Source organism: Oncorhynchus masou, chromosome 28, assembly GCF_036934945.1.
Source record: "Oncorhynchus masou masou isolate Uvic2021 chromosome 28, UVic_Omas_1.1, whole genome shotgun sequence".
Lineage (NCBI taxonomy): Eukaryota > Metazoa > Chordata > Actinopteri > Salmoniformes > Salmonidae > Oncorhynchus > Oncorhynchus masou.
This window is the reverse complement of record NC_088239.1, coordinates 26848687-26869161: the sequence shown is the minus strand read 5'-3', so window position 1 is coordinate 26869161 and position 20475 is coordinate 26848687. Positions and strand designations below refer to the sequence as shown.

Here is a 20475-nt window from a genome sequence, read left to right as displayed (position 1 = left end):
TGAACACATAACGAGCGAAAGAGATGGTGGTTAAGGACTTATAGTAGCATCACAGACTGGACTTTTGTAACCAAAAGAGAACAACATTGTTATACTGTAAATGTTAGTAATTTCTGAGTATGAGGCTAACGCACTGAACCCCTATGAGCTATTTAGAGTGCTTGAATAAAAATGGGAATAACAACATACCAAATGCTGAAAAAGCACCAGTTGACCTAAATATGACATTCAAAATGGCCAACGGAATTCCAAACGGTTAGATTCAGTAGCATCATTAGGACAGTACTGCCCGAGGTGGAGCAGCTGTGTCTTACAATGCATCTCTTCTCCACTCTTCTGTGTTTCACAAGTGGAGAGGAAAACCATGACAACATGCTATTCTGCTAGTCCTGCTATCCTGTCAGTGTTTAAACATCTATAAATCGTACAAATCTAGATCCTAAACGCATACACACGAGCTCACACATTTAGTATCTGTCCGAGGTCAAGATCACTGCCTTAGATTTACGTACTGATAAAATACGGGGAAACCCCCCGAAAAGCTCTGCTGTACCTCGAGTAATGAAGTTTCTAGCACTCATTTACATATTTCCTTGATTTATGATCTGTACTAGCACAGTGATTGAATCAAAGGCAGATGTTTGTTTACAGCCGGGCGGCCATGTTGTGTTTAGTGCTGCCTGGCCTGTGCTGTGTCCCAAATGGCACCCCATTCCCTTCATAGTGCACAACTTTGACCCGGACTCCTATGGGCCCTGGGTCAAAAGTAGTGCACTATTACCGTATGGGAAATAGGGCGCCATTCGGGAGGCAGCCTGCGATACCGACCTCCAGATCCTCTCACCGCACAGAGCGTGCAATTAAGAGAACGCTGATGTCATGCTTTTGTCGCCGCTGAGGGCAGAGCTACTCTGAAACTCTGTTCTCGGCTCACAGCACTACTAACGCCTACACGGAAATGTGTTTGTTATCAAAAACTCTTGAGAAGAATTATGTGCAGAATCTCTGTGCGGAGCGAATGTTGAGTGAATTGTGTTTTTTCGATGCAGGAGTTTCTGTATCATTCGCCATAGAGACTGGGAGGTTGGATCTGCCAAATCAAATGCTCAGTTGAATAGGATTTGATAGCATCACAAACAGTACTTTCACACGCACACACACACAGAGATCATCAATGAAAGCGCTTACAGTATTCTATCCTTCAGATTTCAAATGTTTCATTTTCACATACTGTACATGTGGATATTAAATTATTCCTGATCCACAGTAAATGAAGGTATATTTATACTTTCCTCTTTCTCGGAGGTAAAAAAACGATCCATATTTCACTCATTAAAACGGAAACTCACAGAACCATTACATTGCCACATTCACTTATGGAGAAGATAAACACCAACATAAATACACTACTTTAGGACCGGAGGGAAGGCACGCTACAACGTTGGTGGAGCTCATTAAATTTCATGCATTTTAATTAAGCCTGGCCTCAGTTGGCTCCCGGACAGTTTAACGTGGCTCTTCCCCAATTACGGCTACAGCAGTGCATGGCCCTGAGGCCCTCTCTCCCAGGGCACTGTGCTTTGATCTCTCTCCCTCTCTCTCTCTCTCTCTCTCTCTCTCTAACGCAGGAGCCCGACCTGGCTCAAGTGCATATACCATTGCCAACATACAAATACTCACCTACAGTAAGTAATCTTAAATTTCAGCGTGGTCCTATCTAGACTAGAATATAAAATGAGTGTGTGATGTGTACGCGCAAAGACGGAAACCCTGTAGAGAGTGATATTGGTACAATCAACACCCCTTTCAAAAATCGGAGCCTATACCATTCAACACGTTTCTTTGGCTCTCGCAGTACTCCATTGTCTACAATCTAGCAAACAACCTGTTTATCCCGAAGTCTCTCTTCCTCTTAGAGAAATACTAAATGATCATGATACTGCAGACCAAGGACACCGACAAGGTCAGAGACACCATGGTGGACCCCCTGACACCCTAATCCAGGAATGGTTATTCAGTGAGGCAGTAGAGTGAGATGACTTCTCCGGAGAGAACAAAGGCAAGGCGGGCAGCAGCAGGCAGACTGCCTCTCTAATGGTGTTATAGGGGGAGAGAGAGAGAGACAGAGAGAGGGAGAGAGAGAGAGAGAGAGAGAGCGAGGAGCAGCTGGCACCCCCGCCAAAGTTCACCCATAATCCTCTCTGTGTCTGCTTTGTCCTAATTAAATATTCCGCTTTGATATGAACATGATTTGACATGAGTACGGAACATGCTACGTGGACTTGGCGTTACAGGGGCAGGGATGTCGGATGATGTGTGTGTTGGGTACCCAGGGTCCTTGCGACTGCAGGATTAGGGTTTTTAGAGGCATTTGTCCTATAGCACCAGCATCAGTTTTCCCACAGAGTGAACCACAGTGTTGATGCCATTTATAATTGACTACGAAGCGACAGACAGTATGTGTCGGCCGTATGGATTTCAGTTACGAATGAGCAAATGTCAATCATCAATGACATTACTGCCATTCAAAATAGCGAGGCCTACATATTCATCACAGCAGTACACTTTGAGATGCTTTCAGGAAAGTTCACGCCCGATATCCGCACATTCTCATTCCACATTTGTTGGTTTGCTGTAAAATATGCGAGCAAGTGTCAAAGAGGAGAAACGCTAGATGTGTAGGAGGGAAGTCGATTTGGCTTTTAGCATTCAGCTCAGTCTCCAAGGGACAAAATAGTTAAATGGAACACAGCTCACTTGGCACAGAGTCCTCTGCACCCCCTGGCAACCAGTAAGAATGCATCTCAACTCTTGCAAGAATGCCTCACAAAGCCTGCAAACTATTCAATATAGTCAATGCTTTGTTCTGATCGACCAACGGCCAATGTTAAGCTCTGACACAGCCTAGTGTGATTGGTGAGTGTGTGGGCCAATGAGTGCAGATCTAGATCTGAATACTCAACTCAAAACAAGAGTTGGAGGATCGAGATGTATTATACCTAATTTCCTAAAAGGGGATCCTACAGCAGCTCAAAGTACATGTTCCTGTGCAGATTCCCCTGTGAAACGCCTATGACCATGAAATCCCACTTTGTGCTGCAGTGGATTCACACAAGTCAGAGTCAGCATGCTGTTAAAGTGCCAGTACGTCCTCGCAGGGACAAGAACCCAACCCAAAGAGGTCAAGGACCCAGCAGGGAGAGGTCAGAGGTGAAGGACAGTGTGATGGGACACGGAAGGGTAGAGATGCTGCAGCTTCAACACTTCCTGGAGTTCCTGCCTTATCCTCCCAGTGCAGAGCAGACCTGGCATTTGCCCTCCAGCCCTCCTTCCACAGGAAACAGGAAGCAGCATGCCTGACTGTCACTGAGCAGCCACCATGTCCTGGTCTGGTCTCTCTCTTAGTTATGACCAATGTTCCCTCTAAGCGGAGCACATGAGCAGGCGTGCAGCTCCCCCGAGACTGCTGCGCAGAAGAAATATCAGCCTGCACAGAGAAGCACGAGATTGAACTTCACTCAACTTTCTGGAGTTTTCCCCTTTAGTTAAAGCTATCAACGTTTCCCTTTACTGTGGGAATTGTGATCGAATCAATGCAATATTAGCCACTTTCAATGCAACATACCGGAGAAAATACAAACTATGCAAGATATTTTGTTGTTGTAGGCAGAAGGCATCGGAGTAGGATTCTATTGCATTGACACTCACGACGACATCACTTCCGGCGCCGACAGAGATGGCCGCCTCGCTTTGCGTTCCTAGGAAACTATGCAGTTTTTTGTTTTTTTACGTGTTATTTCTTACATTAGTACCCCAGGTCATCTTAGGTTTCATTACATACAGTCGAGAAGAACTACTGAATATAAGAGCAGCGTCAACTCACCATCAGTACGACCAAGAATATGACTTTCGCGAAGCGGATCCAGTGTTCTGTCTTTCACCCAGGACAACGGAATGGATCCCAGCCGGCGACCCAAAAAAACGACTTCGTAAAAGAGGGAAACGAAGCGGTCTTCTGGTCAGACTCCAGAGACGGGCACATCGTGCACCACTCCCTAGTATACTTCTCGCCAATGTCCAGTCTCCTGACAACAAGGTTGATGAAATCCAAGCAAGGGTAGCATTCCAGAGGGACATCAGAGACTGTAACGTTCTTTGCTTCACGGAAACATGGCTCACTGGAGAGACGCTATCGGAGTCGGTGCAGCCAGCTGGTTTCTCCACGCATCGCGCCGACAGAAACAAACATCTTTCTGGTAAGAAGAGGGGCGGGGGTGTATGCCTTATGGCTAACGAGACGTGGTGTGATCACAAAAAACATAAAGGGATCTTAAATCCTTCTGTTCACCTGATTTAGAATTCCTCACAATCAAATGTCGACCGCATTATCTACCAAGGGAATTCTCTTCGATTATAATCACAGCCATATATATTCCCCCCTAAGCAGACACATCGATGGCTCTGAACGAACTTTATTTGATTCTTTGCAAACTGGAATCCATACATCCTGAGGCTGCATTCATTGTAGCTGGGGATTTTGACAAGGCTAATCTGAAAACAAGACTCCCTAAATTGTATCAGCATATCGATTGTGCAACCAGAGCTGGCAAAACCTTGGATCATTGCTATTCTAACTTCCGCGACGCATATAAGGCCCTGCCCCGCCCTCCTTTCGGAAAAGCTGACCACGACTCCATTTTGTTGATCCCTGCCTACAGACAGAAACTAAAACAAGAAGCTCCCACGCTGAGGTCTGTCCAACGCTGGTCCGACCAATCTGATTCCACACTCCAAGACTGCTTCCATCACGTGGACTGGGATATGTTTCGTATTGCGTCAGACAACAACATTGACGAATACGCTGATACAGTGTGTGAGTTCATTAGAATATGCGTTGAAGATGTCGTTCCCATAGCAACGATTAAAACATTCCCAAACCAGAAACTGTGGATTGATGGAGAGACAAAATAGAATCTCAATTCAACGGCTCAGACACAAGAGGTATGTGGCAGGGTCTACAGTCAATCACGGATTACAAAAAGAAAACCAGCCCCGTCACGGACCAGGATGTCTTGCTCCCAGGCAGTCTAAATAACTTTTTTGCCCGCTTTGAGGACAATACAGTGCCACTGACACGGCCTGCAACGAAAACTCTCCTTCACTGCAGCCGAGGTGAGTAAAACATTTAAACGTGTTAACCCTCGCAAGGCTGCAGGCCCAGACGGCATCCCCAGCCGCGCCCTCAGAGCATGCGCAGACCAGCTGGCTGGTGTGTTTACGAACATATTCAATCAATCCCTATCCCAGTCTGCTGTTCCCACATGCTTCAAGAGGGCCACCATTGTTCCTGTTCTCAAGAAAGCTAAGGTAACTGAGCTAAACAACTACCGCCCCGTAGCACTCACTTCCGTCATCATGAAGTGCTTTGAGTTACTAGTCAAGGACCATATCACCTCCACCTTACCAGACACCCTAGACCCACTCCAATTTGCTTACCGCCCAAATAGGTCCACAGACGATGAAATCTCAACCACACTGCACACTGCCCTAACCCATCTGGACAAGAGAAATACCTATGTGAGAATCCTGTTCATCGACTACATAGTACAATCCAAGCTCGTCATCAAGCTCGAGACCCTGGGTCTCGACCCCACCCTGTGCAACTGGGTACTGGATTTCCTGACGGGCCGCCCCCAGGTGGTGAGGGTAGGCAACAACATCTCCACCCCGCTGATCCTCAACACTGGTGCCCCACAAGGGTGCGTTCTGAGCCCTTTCCTGTACTCCCTGTTCACCCACGACTGCGTGGCCACACACGCCTCCAACTCAATCATCAAGTTTGCGTACGACACAACAGTGGTAGGCTTGATTACCAACAACGACGAGACAGCCTACAGGGAGGAGGTGAGGGCCCTCGGAGTGTGGTGTCAGGAAAATAACCTCACACTCAACGTCAACAAAACTAAGGAGATGATTGTGGACTTCAGGAAACAGCAGAGGGAACACCCCCCTATCCACATCGATGGAACAGTAGTGGAGAGGGTAGTAAGTTTTAAGTTCCTTGGCATACACATCACAGACAAACTGAATTGGTCCACCCACAGAGACAGCATCGTGAAGAAGGCGCAGCAGCGCCTCTTCAACCTCAGGACGCTGAAGAAATTTGGCTTGTCACCAAAAGCACTCACAAGAGCATCCTGGCGGGCTGTATCACCGCCTGGTACGGCAACTGCTCCGCCCACAACCGTAAGGCTCTCCAGAGGGTAGTGAGGTCTGCACAACGCATCACCGGGGGGCAAACTACCTGCCCTCCAGGACACCTACACCAACCGATATTACAGGAAGGCCATAAAGATCATCAAGGACAACAACCACCCGAGCCACTGCCTGTTCACCCCGCTATCATCCAGAAGGCGAGGTCAGTACAGGTGCATCAAAGCTGGGACCGAGAGACTAAAAAACAGCTTCTATCTCAAGGCCATCATACTGTTAAACAGCCACCACTAACATTGAGTGGCTGCTGCCAACACACTGACTCAACTCCAGCCACTTTAATAATGGAAATTGATGGGAAATGATTAAAATATATCACTAGCCACTTTAAACAATGCTACCTAATATAATGTTTACATACCCTACATTATTCATCTCATATGTATACTCTATATCATCTACTGCATCTTTATGTAATACATGTATCACTAGCCACTTTAACTATGCCACTTTGTTTACATACTCATCTCATATGTACAGTGCCTTGCGAAAGTATTCGGCACCCTTGAACTCATATGTATATACTGTACTCGATACCATCTACTGTATCTTGCCTATGCTGCTCTGTACCATCAGTCATTCATATATCTTTATGTACATATTCTTTATCCCCTTACACTTGTGTGTATAAGACAGTAGTTTTGGAATTGTTAGTTAGATTACTTGTTGGTTATTACTGCATTGTCGGAACTAGAAGCACAAGCATTTCGCTACACTCGCATTAACATCTGCTAACCATGTGTATGTGACAAATAAAATTTGATTTGATTTCAGTCCGTACTTGACACAGACTGATGCAGCATAACCAATCAGAGCTTCAGTAGGCATTTATGCAAATAGACCATTGCCATATATGGATATGTGCCATTCACTTTGAACTGGACTGTGTTTACAACATGAGTGGCCATGAGGAGATACACTTGTTTTGAGATCAAAGCGAGAGTTGTATGTAGCCATGTGTGCACATTTTATTCATATCCTTTGCTAGTTAGTGAGTTATTAGCCCAGTTAAAAATAATTTGTAGTCACCAATGTGGGAGTGATTGCTTCCTACAAGAGCACAAAACGTCAACATTTCTAGACATATTTCTTGGTCTTAGAGGGGCAGTGTTGTATTTTGAGACAGGCTTGAATAAGCTAAGCAGCAAATAGGTGGAGAGTATAGGAATAATAATGGTATAGGAATAATAATGCATTTTATTTTGTAAAGTGGTTTCTTGCATCAAGCAACACGACAACATTTTCAGTCACCTTCTTGTCTGAAGGACAAGTGAATAAACAGGTTAATGTCAAGCCCTGTATGTTTGTTTTTTATAAGTCTCATGGCATGTAGGCTACACTGAACACCACACACATTGTCTGATACTGTAGGTTGGATGATAGAACAGCTATTTCCATGTCAAAATGTTATGGGATGTGTTTTCTTCATTATTTTTGATGGTAGGCCACTCTGGTAGGCCTATATTATGACCAAATAGCAACAGTAGACTACTTGGCCACTGTTAAAACTGTAACTTAAAGCAGGTAAACCCTCAGTGTTCACAGTAAACCTGCGCCGGAAGTTGCACAGATTTTCACAACATTCAAGTTAGCTCTCAGCAGACCAGAAATTTGCTCAGTGCAGAAAAAAGGGAACATTGGTTATGACACCATGGTATTTCACTGACAACTTAAAATCCATGTTTTCCTTGAGAAATAAAAAAAAAAACACCCAGGGGATCTTTTTGTTAATTTACTGTGAAATCTGTCTGTCTGTCTGTCTGCCAGCCAGCCAGCCAGCCAGCCGTGAGAATCAGATCTGCCAGTGTACTGTTCTCTTTCTCAGACCCAGTGAGTGGGTCATGACAGACTGCTTGGCCGGCAGGTTGGGCCAGTAACCGAAAGGTCGCTGGTTGGAATCCCTTAGCTGACAAGGTGAAAAATCTGTCAATTTGCCCTTTAGCAAGACACTTAACCCTAATTGCTCATGTAAGTCGCTCTGGATATGAGCATCTGCTAATTGGCTTCAAGGTGGCGGCCCAACACTGTACTTTAAAAATGATATGCCACTTGTCTCACAAAAAGCGTGAACTTTTATGTATGCTGATGACAAAACACACCAGACATCAGCACCTACAGCCAGCTACCGTCAGTGTCAGAATGGGTAATTAACAATAAACAGGTCTTAAATAGATCTAAAACCAAAAGCATTTTATTCGGTTCAAAGCCTTCTCCTAGACCTAAACCTCAACTGGAGTCGTGTTGTAAAGCGTGTGACCGTTGAAGAAGCTGAACTCCCAGGAGTAACATTGGATGGTCAGTTATCATGTTCAAGATGGGGAGAGGTATGTCTGTTATAAAAAAAAAGATGTTCTGTGTTTTGGAAACAAAGATCAACTATACTAGGCTTTGATCTCATCCCATCTTGATTACTGGCCAGTAATACGGTCGGGTGCTGCAAAGAAAAACCCAGCAAAGCTGCATCTGGCTCAAAACCAAGCAGCCTGCCGTGTCCTTAACTGCACACACAGAACTAACATCAACAACACGGATGACAGTATTTCATGGTTGAGGGGAACTTGACTACTTTTTTTTTTTTTAAAGAACACCACTTGTGTAACCTTCAAATGAAACCCCAAATGTTCTCGAACTTGGAATTTCATTTAAAGTCATAATTGTCATATCTGGCAGAGCACCCAGCTTTTAAAGCCAGATAGTGCACCTGTTACCCATGCCACAACACTTGTATAATCTATTTGCATTCACTTCAAACAGACATACATACCACACCAGACACACCACTATGGGGTATCTTCACGGTACACAAACCAAAAACAGATTTAACACGTCGCTCAGTTATGTATAGAGCATGCCATTGTGGAATGCTCTGCCACCAGAGATTACTCAGGCAAAAAGCTTCAGCTTTAAACATTTTTTTTTTAAGATCTAAAGATCTAATGTATAAGAATATGAATATGTACAGTTGAAGTCAGAAGTTTACATACACTTAGGTTGGAGTCATTGAAACTTGTTTTTCAACCACTCCACAAATTTCTTATCAAACTATAGTTTTGGCAAGTCGGTTAGGGCATCTACTTTGTGTATGACACAAGTAATTTTTCCAACAATTGTTTACAGACAAATTATTTCACTTATAATTCACAGTATCACAATGCCAGTGGGTCAGAAGGTTACATACACTATGTTGACTGTGCCTTTAAACACCTTGGAAAATTCCAGAAAATTATGTCATGGCTTTAGATGCTTCTGATAGGCTAATTGACATCATTTGAGTCATTTGGAGGTGTACCTGTGGATGTATTTAAAAGCCTACCTACAAGCTCAGTGCCTCTTTGCTTAACATCATGGGAAAATCAAAAGAAATCAGCCACAATTTTCAAACGTTCATCTGTACAAACAACAGTACACAAGTATAAACACCATGGGACCACGCAGCTGTCATACCACTCAGGAAGGAGTCGCGTTCTGTCTCCTAGAGATGAACATACTTTGGTGCGAAAAGCGCAAGTCAATCCCAGAACAACAGCAAAGGACCTTGTGAAGATGCTGGAGGAAACAGGTACAAAAGTATCTATATATCCACAGTAAAACGAGTCCTTTATCGACATAACCTGAAAGGCTGCTCAGCAAGGAAGAAGCGACTGCTTCAAAACCGCCATAAAAAATCCTGACTACGGTTTGCAATTGCACATGGGGAGAAAGATCATACTTTTTGGAGAAATGTAATCTGGTCTGAGGAAACAAAAATAGAACTGTTTGGCCATAATGCTATGTTTGGATGAAAAAGGGGGAGGCTTGAAGTCGAAGAACATCATCCCAACCGTGAAGCACGGGGATGGCAGCATCGTGTTGTGGGGATGCTTTGCTGCAGGAGGGACTGGTGCACTTCACAAAATAGATGGCATCATGAGGTGGGAAAATTATGTGGATATATTGAAGCAACATATCAAGTCTTCAGTCAGGAAGTTAAAGCTTGGTCGCAAATGGCTCTTCCAATTGGACAATGACCCCAAGCATACTTCCAAAGTTTTGGCTAAATGGCTTAAGGACAACAAAGTCAAGGTATTGGAGTGGCCATCACAAAGCCCAGACCTCAATCCTATAGAAAATGTGTGGGAAGAACTGAAAAGGCATGTGCGAGCAAGGAGGCCTACAAACCTGACTCATTTGCATCAGCTCTGTCAGGAGGAATGGGCCAAAATTCACCCAACTTATTGTGGGAAGCTTGTGGAAGGCTACCCGAAACGACATTTGACCCAAGTGAAACAATTTAAAGGCAACGCTACCAAATACTAATTGAGTGTATGTAAACTTCTGACCCACTGGGAATATGATGAAAGAAATAAAAGCTGAAATAAATAATTTTCTCTACTATTATTCTGACATTTCACATTCTTAAAATAAAGTGGTGATCCTAACTAACCTAAAACAGGGAATTTATACTAGGATTAAATGAAAAACTGAGTTTAAATGTATTTGGCTAAGGTGTATGTAAACTTCTGACTTCAACTGTTTATATGAATCGTGGATAAATAGTATTTTTTTTGTCTCTTGGTGTTGTTCTTATACAGTGCACTTGGAAAGTATTCAGGCCTCTTGACTTTTTCCACATTTTGTTACTTTACAGCCTTATTCTAAAATAGATTACATACATTCTTTCCTCATCAAAGTACTGAGTAAAGGGAAAGAGGGATACCTAGTCAGTTGTACAACTGAATGCATTCAACTGAAATGTGTCTTCCGCATTTAACCCAACCCCTCTGAAAGGGTATGAATAGTTATGTAAATGTGATACACGTTATAGGGAATTGTGTGATACACCTACTTTTCAGCAGCAGGGACTGAGAGACTAGTCAAAAGGGAAAAAAATGATTTAATCCATTTTAGAACAAGTCTGTAACATAACAAAATGTGGAAAAAGTGCAGTTGGAAAGTATTCAGACGCCTTGACATTGTTACATTTAGTTATGTTACAGCCTTTTTCAAAAATGTATGAAATTGTATTTTTCCCTCTGACTCGTCTTTCAGTCCCTGATGCTGAAAAACATTCCCACAGCATGATGCTGCCACCACCATGCTTCGCCGTAGGGATGGTGCCAGGTTTCCTCCAGACGTGACACTTGGCATTCAGGCCAAAGAGTTCAATCTTGGTTTCATCAGACCAGAGCATCTTGTTTCTCATGGTCTGAGAGTCCTTTACGTGCCTTTTGGCAAAATCCAAGCAGGCTGTCATGTGCCTTTTACTGAGGAGTGGCATCCGTCTGGCCACTACCATAAAGGCCTGATTGGTGGAGTGCTGCAGAGATGGTTGTTCTTCTGGAAGGTTCTCCCATCTCCACAAAGGAACTCTGGAGCTCTGTCAGAGTGACCATCGGTTCTTGGTCACCTCCCCGACCAAGGCCCTTCTCCCCCAATTGCTCAGTTTGGCCCGGGTGGCCAGCTCTAGTTAGAGTCTTGGTGGTTACAAACTTCTGCCATTTAAAAATGATGGAGGCCACTGTGTCCTTGGGGACCTTCAATGCTGCAGAAATGTTTTGGTACCCTTCCCCAGATCTGTGCCTTGACATAATCTTGTCTACGGACAATTCCTTCGACCTCATGGCTTGGTTTTTGCTCTGACATGCACTGTCAACTGTCAGACCTTATATAGACAGGTGTGTGCCTTTCCAAATAATGTCCAATCAATTGAATTTACCACTAGTGCACTCCAATCAAGTTGTAGAAACATCTCAAGGATCTCAATTTCGAGTCTCATAGCAAAGGGTCTGAATACTTATGTAAATAAGGGGTTTCTGCTTTTTACCGTCCCAAAATGTTTTGCATGTCAGCGGTCAGGTTTTCAAGATATTGGACTTTCAAGAAGCAAAGTGTCACCGGCCACATCATGATGATGCAAAATGGACAGTGGACTATAAAAATGTTGTTTTTGAGTGGATTTTCCCTTTAACCTCCCCTTACTTTGAGACTTTCATTTTAGAACTTCACCTCTATGCACTCAAATGTGAAGCACAGGACACAAGCACAGGACACAGAAAATTGAAAAACCGATACATCTTGAAGGTGAGCCAAGTACAAAACTGATGACACGGGTGAAATGTGTCATCATGCCTTGCAGCGAGCACGTAATTGTTGAGTGGAGGTCAAACCAGCGTGGCTCGAGCAACCTTCAGTAAGTCAATCATTAAGACGCCAAAGAGTGGTTTGACTTCGACAAGAGTATATGCCTCTAGAACTGAACGTTGTCTTCCCCATTGCATTTTGTCTGAAAATGGGGCGCGATTCTAACAGGAAAGGCGGAGAACAGTTTCCATTGGCAGGACACAAGTGAACATCCCTTTCTCTGGCCTGGAGCTGGGAGAAGCCTGAACACTCCCAGTCAGGAAGATTTAAATAAGAGGATTTAACATTTCCAAAGGTCAGACTATGTCACACAGAACAAGTTAAGGCAGCTTTTGGGTGGATGGTTCTTTTCTGAAGAGAACCAAATGCTCAGCATAACACACCACAGACATTGAGTGAAAATAGAATTAGCAAATTAAAGAGCAAGGCAATGGCCCTAACACTGTAAACTTTGAGGGACATTGGTGGTGCAAGAACCTCTTCTATACAGTAGGCTAACATATGGAATAAGGATACTTCACTTGTAGGAACTTAGGAAGACGAACCAACCATTGATGCCAGAGAGTGTCATAGGGCCTAGGGAGAGTGTCCTAGCCCTAACTCAGCTGTTGGTGTTGGCCAGAGAGGGAGGCAGGGCAGGGAAGGGAACATATGTTGAGTAGAGGCTGGCTGCTCAGCTGCTTGGCTGTGGTTGGTCTGAACAGGCAATGGAGGAGGACTGTGAGGCAGCTTCCGGTGTTGAGAGGAGACTGACTGCTTGTCAGGACTGGAGAAGTGGAGTACACAAGCCATCGTGTGTTACCGCACTGGTGACTTCCTACATCTCTACATCCTTCTCTTGTGAGCGTATTTTATCACAACATACACCACTGTAGCTGCCCACATGGGCTCAAACAAGCATAACTTTATCAATCTCATGTTGGAGTCAGTCATAATTCATAAATGAGGAACAGTAAGCCGCCCTATATAATTCCATTACATCATTATTCATATGAATGGAACAAACTGAGACTGGGGACTGTACCTCAGTGCGGCTGATGATTAAAACATGACAGCGTCAGCCACATCTCCAAAAGTAGCTCCATTTAGAGGAGTGAGAATAGAAACACAAGGGGGGAGCAGAGGGATTTTCAGGGCAAACATTCACCACAAAGCTATTTGCATGAGGCTGAATTGCCTGCCCGGGAACCCAGAGAAACAAAGGTTTTTGTCATAAACTCAACAGTCCCCAACAAACTCAATTATGACAGTCACCAAGTTCATGATTAAACCCTCCTTTCACTAGATATGGGATATTTATTTTACCTTTATTTAACTAGGCAAGTCTTATTCTCAATGACAGCCTAGGAACAGTGGGTTAACTGTCTGTTCAGGGGCAGAACGACAGATTTGTACCTTGTCAACTTGGGGGTTTGAACTTGCAACCTTCTGGTTACTAGTCCAATGCTCTAACCACTAGGCTACCCTGTCACACCAGGGATATGCTTGCTTAGCGCTCACCTGAATACAATGGAGAGCAGGTTAACTCAAGGGTTGCTTGAGGTTACATTTAAAGCATAGATGAAGAGGAAATTCCTTTTGAGCAAATGTTTACATTTTAAAGAGTACAAGACCTCTTAGCTAAATTCCTTCTCCGTCTATTTAATTCAAAAATAAATATTTTAGATGCAATACAAACACCTTCTGTTGTTATCAACCATCGAGCAAATTTGAATTATTTATAACACCGTCAGCCAGGAGGGAAATCATCTGAAAACACTCCGACTGTCATAAAAGGCTCCAAGAATCTCTCTCACTAATGTGGTGTAGTTCAGAAATGAGGCCTGAGAGTATGAGGGCAGTAAGCTGAACCCCAAAATCCTCCAGTAACACAAACAAACCATTCAACTCATAGTAACCATGGTTATCACTATTATCCCTCTTATCAGTGATCGGTGGATATCTCTACAAACTCAGCTTCCGGCCCTCAACCCACAATGCAGTAGATCCAAAGGTATCTGGCTGTGACAGCCAAGGGACGAGCCGCTCACTCCGCTTCGATAATCAATCAGAAGTAGCGCATTATTTCTAGTCCCTGAGTGGTTGCATTCCATTTCACACCACATGGCCTTGAGCCCTGTACCAGAGTCGCAGCCTACATTCCTGCGCTTTACAGCATTCCTTGGAGTTTTCTGTGGACGTGTATCAAGTTTCACAGATTATGGGAGTCCGTCGGGTGAAAGAACCACAGGTGTATCCATTCCCACTAATCACGGTGATAGACACACACTTGAGCAATAGGCAATATCAAACCGGGATATGTTCACCGAGTATGTCCTCACAGCCTCAGACATGGCCTCCCCTCTACCGCATAATGTGTGACGACCCTCCCACACTGTCCCGCCCGAATCCTTTCTCTTTGCTCTTGTTTTCCTTAATAGGATGTCGGTGGGCGGAGCCTGGAGGGTCGTCAGAGAAATGGGACACACCTGGGCTCGGGTGTGTCCCAGGATAAATGCACCTCTTCCCTATTCATTGGAGAGGCTCTCTCCATGCAGATACCTCTATCGATTTTCTTGTGGCCTTTTGGTTGTTTGCTTGGCACCTTTCAACACCCTGCATTATCACATTTATGCATGCAAAACACTCACTTACACTACTGATTGCACACACCATTGTTAATTGTATTTAGTTTACTTTATTTAATAAATATATTTTGTTATTCCTTGTCTCCACGTTGTCTCCCTTTTGTTACGAACTTTGAGCCGGTTCGTGACAAACGTCACGAAAGAACTAAAGCCATTCAGGAGATAACCATAGCTGAAATATTGGTGTATCCTAAACCTGCTAGACAACATAATTTTCATGTTGTAAGACTTCCTCTCATTGTTATCTAGTTGCTATCAACCATCCTAAGGCAGTGTTGATGCCGTTCCAGGGGGCAGAGCCGGTTCTACGTGGTGGCAAAGCTGGGCATTGACCACCCAGATAGTATTTGTGCCCCCACCTCCCCCAGTTTTGTTTCCCCATAAACATAACAAATGATATATGAATCACAATGACCAGCACAGACCGGAACAGAGGCTTTGCCAGGTGCGCACTCATGATTTGAGGGGGGGGGGGGTAATAATGTAATATTTTGTTGTTAAAATCCCTAAATGCATTCTGATTGGGCATTTGGGTAGCCGCGAGCTGGATCATTTTAGCTGGCTAAGCAGCGTGGGTATCCAAACATGGCTGGACACTGCCTAGAGCAAAAAAAAACAGGGGACCCCCATGTCAAGAGCGATTCCGAGCTCAATGAGCAGCCTGCTGGCCCAACCACCGAGGTTCGGCATGTTACATCGACGAACATCCCAGTTTGTCGAGCAGGCATTTGAGAGGGACCTGACAAGTACATTTCGCCAGGAAGGAGATTGGAATCAGAAACTTCTCATGAGGTTCAGCACAGCATGGACGAGGCTGCAACTCATCTAAATGGTAAGCTACAACCTTTATGGCCCTGGCCGCTGTGCCAGAATTATTCATTCATTGGTTGACCCTAACGTAAGCCCACTGGTTGTTTGGATTTTTTTAATGTAATGTATAGTTCAGGCCTTTGCTTTTTACTTCAATGCATCTTTTGGATTTATCTGTGATTCTTAATGTCATTGCTTGCGTTTGCGGTTCTCATTGTTATTGATAGATATCCAGCTTTGTATTATTTGATTTGATTTGATATAGCCTATTGGTTGTGCTCTGAGGTGATGTTAAACTTGGTCCTGTCTGGCTCAGTTGGTAGAGCATGGCACTTGCAACGCCAGGGTTTTGGGTTCAATTTCCACGGGGGTCCAGTACGAAAAAGTATGAAAATGTATGCGCTCACTACTGTAAGTCGCTCTGGATAAGAGCGTCTGCTAAATGACTAAGATGTCAAATTGTCAGTGCATCTAACGGTTACCCTTTCATCGTGCTGACTGGCGGTAGCCTTCTGTCCATGGTCCTGAGTTGATGGTTACGGTGTGTGCTGTTATAATGAGTGCATCTTGGTCTATCAGTCTTCCTGAGGCTTCTCTTCAACATCGCATGCTTTCTTGTGTGCAAAATGACAGTAGTTGTTTATATGGCTGCATTTCAAACAGGCCTCCATTTTAGTACATTTGGTATGCAGGACCAATACCGCGTGTAGCCTAAATCACTCGGTGATCATTCATTTGCATTACACAGTCGTCGTGTGATAGGCTACTGTAAAAGGGATGTCAAATACCATGAAAATGACACAGTCTACTTTGTTCACCCCCTCCATGCTCTCTTGCTATAGCGCGTGTGTGAGTTCCTATCGGACTGGGCATTTACTCTTAATCGCGGCAGATTCAAATGAGCTACTGTTGTGTAGGACATTTCACATCAGCTATGACTATAGAATACGCACTTAGTCTGATTTAGCTTGCTTTTCTGGAACTTGATACTGTCCCACGGAGAAGTGGCGCCTTGATTACGCTCATTGCGCAGCACCACAAATTTGACAGGAATGTAATCTACAGTTGCAATTATTGAAGTTGAAGCGATGAAGCCTGTCAGAATCGTTGATACGCTAGTAGTGCTCATCGAGCTGATCTTCACGTGTTGGTAGGCGCAATTGATGTGCAGGCCTTCTACTCCAGATATGGCTGCATTTTCGATACACGTCGCAGTGGGGACGCATATCATTTGCGTGTTATTATACAAAGCGACGGTTTGTTGACTGTGAACGGCTACATTTCATATACATTTTTGTAGCTACAGTATGAGAAGTAGTAAGACCAATCTACCTTGTTTTATTGGAGCTCTAAAGCAATATTAGTTCTGCCCCCCCCCTCACGTGGATTTAAAAAGCCCCCTCGGGCATGTCATCCTGGAGCCCGGCCTGCCAGGGGGGCAGAGTGACCTCTGTAGGCTCTAGGAAAGCCTTGCCGTTCAAACGGAGCAAGCGTGTGTAAATCCACATCTGAGCCAACAAGCCATCCCCTGGCAGGCATGTTCAGCACTTCAGATGAAACACTATATCTAGTGCCCAGCTGACAACACACACACGGTCCCAGGCACAACACCATTGTGTCCTCTTGAAACAGAGTCAGCCTTGGAGTATTTCCCCCTCAGGCCAGGAGAGGAGCATGCATCAGTAAGCATTGAGCAGTGCTGCCTTCCTCCAACCCCCAGGCCAGTTCTAGAGGAAGGCCATTGACCCAAGCACTCACAAACTCAGAGAAGAGGAGGGGCTCGTTCATTATCACATAAATGATGGGAAAGAAAAGCAGATTTAAGGTATTTTGTTTCAATACTGGTTCAGACATGCATCCCATTGTCAATTTGCCACGCCTCAGGGTGAAGAGGTCTTGTGACCCGGTTAAGACCTCAAAACATCCTTTCCAAACCTCCTTAAAGAAATCCTCCAGTGATATTTCGAATCTATCTGTGGCGTGCCTCTTTCACAGTGGGAGGGTTTTGGGCTTTGTGTTCGGATGCTGTTTCAGTTGCTTGTTTGTTGGTTTGTTTGCTGTCTGAGAGACCAAGGGATTTGGATAATCAGTCTCTGGCCCGGGCTTCCAGCTGTTGGCCTACCTTCTCTTCCTGCCACAGCTGCACTGCATATATCATCAAGGGCTATTAGCAGACAGCGGATTAGCCCCTGACCAGGCTTAGCTCCGGCAGTGGGGCTGTCAGGGCTCTGATCCCTGCTCGTTCCCTGATTTATGCAAAGGGAGGGTGGGGGATACTGAGTGGCCACTGTTGTTAAATGGACTCAGACATGGAGTCAAGACACCCCTACTGCCTGATCGCCAGCCTTCTCCTCTAACTCTCTAATGGAACTCAGCAACAAGAGTCATCAGATACTATAGGCTTATATGGTACTTTTAAACAGTGAACTACGATTTGACCCCCCTTGTGTTACCATGGGAGATACTGCCTCGCTCGGGGGGATTATGAGTCAGATTTCTAAGGCTGACAGTTTACCTAACGAGCACTTTTTATAGGACAGCCTTTGCTTGCACTTTTTGTTATGTGGTTGAACTAGGATGGAAAATGTGATGGGCCGTCAGTGAGAGAGAGCCAAGTCATGCAATATGCCGATAAACACTGTTCTGTTTAATTTGCCTGCATGTGACACAGGGGACAAATTCTAAAAAGCCTCAACTTAATCAATAATTCAGCTAGCCACATCTGTCCTGAGTTGTGAATGTTGTTGAAGTAAGAAGCCTGCATATAGCCTGCATTCACTTTGTTACATAAAACCTGGATATGACGAAAACTGTCTCTTCTCTTGAATTATTCAAAGTGTTCATAAGACTTGTTCTCAATAGGAACATTGCATCATACCAAAGCGAGAAATGTAGACTAGAACAGATCTTTCTCATCGCTGGTTGTGCAATGCAATGAAAAGTAGAATAACCATGCAAAAAAAAAAGCAGAAAACCACATCGACATACTATTCTGTCGCTAAAGGTAGATATTCAAACAGCTGATGTCTCCATTTTATGGTTTACCAACAGGTCTCGGGTAGCCTCTCCCAGTTTAATATGGGGGGCTGGCAGATGGATCCACTGTTTTCTAATTAGATATGTTGCACGTGAGGATAAACATGTGCATCTCACTCAGGCACATTGAGATGGAATCTCCTTCAAGTGTAAACAACATGTCAAAACAAATGTGGGCCAACGCTGTTACGTTTACATGTCGTTTGGACCGAGGCCCACAAATGAAGTTGTGTCATACATATCCTGAGGTATGCAGCAGATTTTCTCAGTAAAGTAGACCCTGAAGTAGACCCTGTTTTCCGGCAACATTTTAATTGAAATTTACTGGAAGCAAATGCATTGGGTGCGTAACCTGATTAGGGCGTCCGCCCACTCTGCTCAGAATGACATAAATCACATTTCGATTATGGTAATTCATATTAGTAGAACAGAGAAATCGAGGATGCAACGACGTGCGGTCCTTCTTACCGACTTCTGATGCGCACTTTGAAGATGTTAGAATAACTGTCCACATTTACGTTTCCTAGGCCAACAAGACGAGTAACGAACAGCAAAATCACTAGCCTACTATCCCCATAGTAGAAAAGTTGACCTATTCAATTGGTCAGCTTGTCGAGAAAGAAATAGCTTATTCCAAACGGACTCTGGGACAGTTGTGGGACGATAGATCCCAAATTCAAACAACCAGTAGGCCTAGTCTACATTTTAAAAAAATTACGATGAGGCTGATGCAACAGATCAGAATGTTAAGCTTAAAATTTTGATAAACTATTATTTCTTCACATTATAAGCGCAGCAGGTCTGGGCTACGTGTGAATGTTTGTTCCGTAATGCAATTAACGGGAAAACAGGACCGCACATGCGAGCGGTTTCATGTGACAGAAATTAAAATATCTGTACACATTTAGAAAGAATGGAGATCTAATATGTAGCAACTAGCATGGGTTGCTAATATGACTAAGATTGTGCCTTTGGCTACTGGACAATGTAATAATGTTGATATAAAATAATTGCATCCACAGATAGGGTGTGATTTTGGCTAGGCTACTTTGAAGCAGGGTAAAACATGCTTCATAATATGAAGTAAAACATTCAGGTTTCAAACAATTAAGTATATGTTTTCTAAATGCATACTGCCTCTAGCTCATTGTAAAGTGGTGTGTGATGCACGTTGCCTATGCATTTGCTGTGTGAGATGCTGTGGCAGCAGCTCTCATGCTGTCTGACAGATTTTTCGCTATCTGTATGCTGTACAAGTGTGATAAATAAGGTACATAATGAATATACTGTACACACGCGCCAATTTAATTTCACAAAATTATGTGAATCAATCTATACACAATAAGCATGGCCAGTCAAATGTATTGGCATGGACTGGTATTTCCATCAATGAATAGTTTAAAAAGCATTATTTCGCAATGGGATTTTTTTCTTCTTCTCCCGGACAGTTGGCCAGCAGGAGTTTGATTTATTGACTTTAAAAAATATATATATATGTAGGCCAAAAGCTGACTATTACCAGCTAACGGAAACAATGTCCTGAAGCTATCATAAATCCTAATGCTGTGTGTAGACTGTCTGTGTGTCTATACTGCGGTCCTTAAATCCT

At 43.9% G+C, this 20475-nt stretch overlaps 1 protein-coding gene across 4 annotated transcripts in view; it reads right to left on the bottom strand.

Moving 5' to 3' along the window:
• Positions 1-20475, bottom strand: part of LOC135517443 (arf-GAP with SH3 domain, ANK repeat and PH domain-containing protein 1-like) — a 77527-nt gene that overhangs the window by 50069 nt on the left and 6983 nt on the right. The gene's annotated exons all lie outside the window — the stretch shown is intronic.